This window comes from Mus pahari, chromosome 4, assembly GCF_900095145.1.
Source record: "Mus pahari chromosome 4, PAHARI_EIJ_v1.1, whole genome shotgun sequence".
Lineage (NCBI taxonomy): Eukaryota > Metazoa > Chordata > Mammalia > Rodentia > Muridae > Mus > Mus pahari.
The window spans coordinates 35,926,340-35,929,248 of NC_034593.1; the positions used below are offsets into that span (position 1 = coordinate 35,926,340).

Sequence of the window (2,909 nt, forward strand, 5' to 3'; positions counted from 1 at the left end):
ATCCACTGAGATACCACTCTCAGGGTAAGAGATCCACTGAGATACCACTCTCAGGGTAAGAAATCCACTGAGATACCACTCTCAGGGTAAGAGATCCACTGAGATACCACTCTCAGGGTAAGAGATCCACTGAGATACCACTCTCAGGGTAAGAGATCCACTGAGATAGTACTCTCAGGGTAAGAAATCCACTGAGATAGTACTCTCAGGGTAAGAGATCCACTGAGATACCACTCTCAGGGTAAGAAATCCACTGAGATACTACACTCAGGGAAAGATATCCACTGAGATACTACTCTCAGGGTAAGAGATCCACTGAGATAGTACTCTCAGGGTAAGAGATCCACTGAGATACCTCTCTCAGGGTAAGAAATCCACTCTACAGCTTGTTGGCATCACATGGATAACAGTATCTCTGTAAATGTCACCAAAGAGTCGAACAGACTGTAGGCTCTAATCACATATGAACAGGACAAGAGGAAAACAATTTGCTTTCCCACACTCTGTTGTAATGCAATTAAGAAATAGTGGAAAGAGGAAGGATTTGGAGAGCAAAGTAAGTCCTGTCTATAGCACAAAATAATGAGCAGCATTGTACTTTGTAATATTCTTGCCTTTTAAAAAAAATGCAGGATACAGTATTTAGGTGTTTCCTTAAGCCCTGTGTCTGGCATTTCAATGTTAACTTACAATCATTTTGTTTTAGTTTTTGAATTCCCTTCTGTCCCTTGATGAATTGATAACAATACAGTAATGCCAATTTACACAATACCTTTGGTTTTTTTTTTTTAAGTAAGAAAATAGATTTTTGTATCCTGCCTTACTGACAAGTTTGCAAATTGCCAATCTTTGCTCCTTTCTCTCCCTCCCAATGCTTCATGGTGGTAATTAAGGACTGTAAATTTCACTTTATCATTTGTGTTTGGAATACAGGCATAAATCATAGTAATAGCACCGTTTATTTCAGTAATGCCAGCTTGCCTGCAAATCACTTGTAAATTGGTTCCATGGATGTACCCCCACCAAATTAATCAAAAAGCCACCTGCATATATTTCCTGAGCTTATTTCAAAGGCTTAGGAACAGTGCTGACCTTTTCATTTTTATGTATTTGTAAATTCTCAATGGCTCAGGCATATGCTTCCACTTAGGACCTGGGAACATCTAGCTGAATGTTTTACACAGTAGTTATTTTTTAACACACAGCAGAGACTTGTGTTTCAAATAATATACCTGCCTAATAGTCCTACTGTATTCCACATACAGTAATTATGATTTTGACTAAACATAACACTATATACACTTGAGAACTGTGGGAAGCAATGCTTTTGTGTTTTCAATAGTTTTTTTTTTTCCAAATGAGTATAATAGATTTCAATGTTATGAGTTAGGCCATAATTACTTATATTTTCTTCTTGTACCCAGGAAAGTGGTTTTGTTTTGAATTTTAAAGTATTTATTTGTGATTTATTTATATGCACATGCATGCCATGGTGAGTATGCAGAGGTCAAAGGACAACTCTCCTTCCACCATGTGGATTCTGGAGATCAAATTTAAGTCACCAGGTTTGGTGGCAGGTGCCTATATCTACAGAGCCATCTTTTTTTTTTTTTTTTTTCATAGTAAACAATGTTTTACTATACAGCTCTCATTTGTACATTTCATATATGCTTTTAAAGCTTCAATTAACATACACACACACATATACACACATATGCGTGCGTGGGTATGTGTGTGTTGTGTGTGTGTGTGTGTGTGTGTGTGTGTGCAACAGTGGTTCTCAGGCACAGGATTTAGGAGGAGGATTGAGGGAGTCTTTTCTTGGCATGTACTGTCAACCATGATAGTGGAACGTGTCCTTCTGACTTAGCTGCCTTGATTGAATTTTACTATGGCAAACAGTTCGCACATGTATGCTATTGCTCATTGGAAGGATGAGATTTGAAGATTATCGCCTGCGTTTTTTGAAGTCTTTAAGTCTTAAATGCTTACTTTCCTCCTAATAGAGCTCCAAGATCATCCTATGAAAGCAGTATGTCCACAAACTGTCTGGAACACCTGCCTAAGAACCGCTGCCTATGGTTATTCAATGTCCTCAGGCCTCACAGGATGAGGTAATGGTATGGTGGATTTCTTCTCAGTGTCCCTGGAAACTGCTTTCCTCATATCATAGGCATCCTCATCAGGCTCCCCGTTGCTGACTGAGTAGTACTCTATGACTGTCCTGTAGACACTGTAACCCAACTGCTTGTACATGTTGACAGCAACTTGATTGGATACTCTTACGAAGAGATCAACAAAAAAGTCACCTTTTCTTTCTGAAATTTCCTCTAGTAACTCCTTAAGTTTAGCAGCCAAGCCAAGACGGCGGAATTCAGGGGCGACAGAGAGAGCTGTGACATGTCCATGCCACTCTTCCCTAGCTACTGAGCCTTCTGCTTTGCCTACAGTATAACCCAGTAGTTCTCTGCCAGGTGATTCAGCAACGATGAAATACTCTGGACAGTGTGCAAGGTACTGTAAGTAAAAAGGAACCCCATAAATTTCTGTAAGTGGTTCCAAGTTAATGTTGTTGAAGCAGAACAGGTCGTTGCAGGTGAAGGCCCGGAACGTGCTCATTGGGACTCCGCCAGCCTCCAACCTGCTCAGTGCAACCCCGCGCCTGCACTGCTGAGCCATCTTGCAGTTGATTTTGCAATATCTTGAATGACAAATATTTTCTTTTGTACTTTTCTATGCTAACTGGAACAATAAGAAAGAAAGTTTCAACTAGAGTTCATAAGAGGCTGTCACAGGACTACGTCTGAGTAACAACTTAAGCCAGTATAAGTGTGCTGCACTCCTTTGGGAATCTCCTGACAAAATATACTCTTATGTAGCTTACCTCTTATTAGCATTAAAAAACAAAA

At 39.8% G+C, this 2,909-nt stretch overlaps 1 pseudogene; it reads right to left on the reverse strand.

Moving 5' to 3' along the window:
• Positions 1 to 2,082: 2,082 nt before the first annotated feature.
• Positions 2,083 to 2,619, reverse strand: LOC110321010 (annotated as a pseudogene).
• Between the last annotated feature and the right edge of the window lie 290 nt (positions 2,620 to 2,909).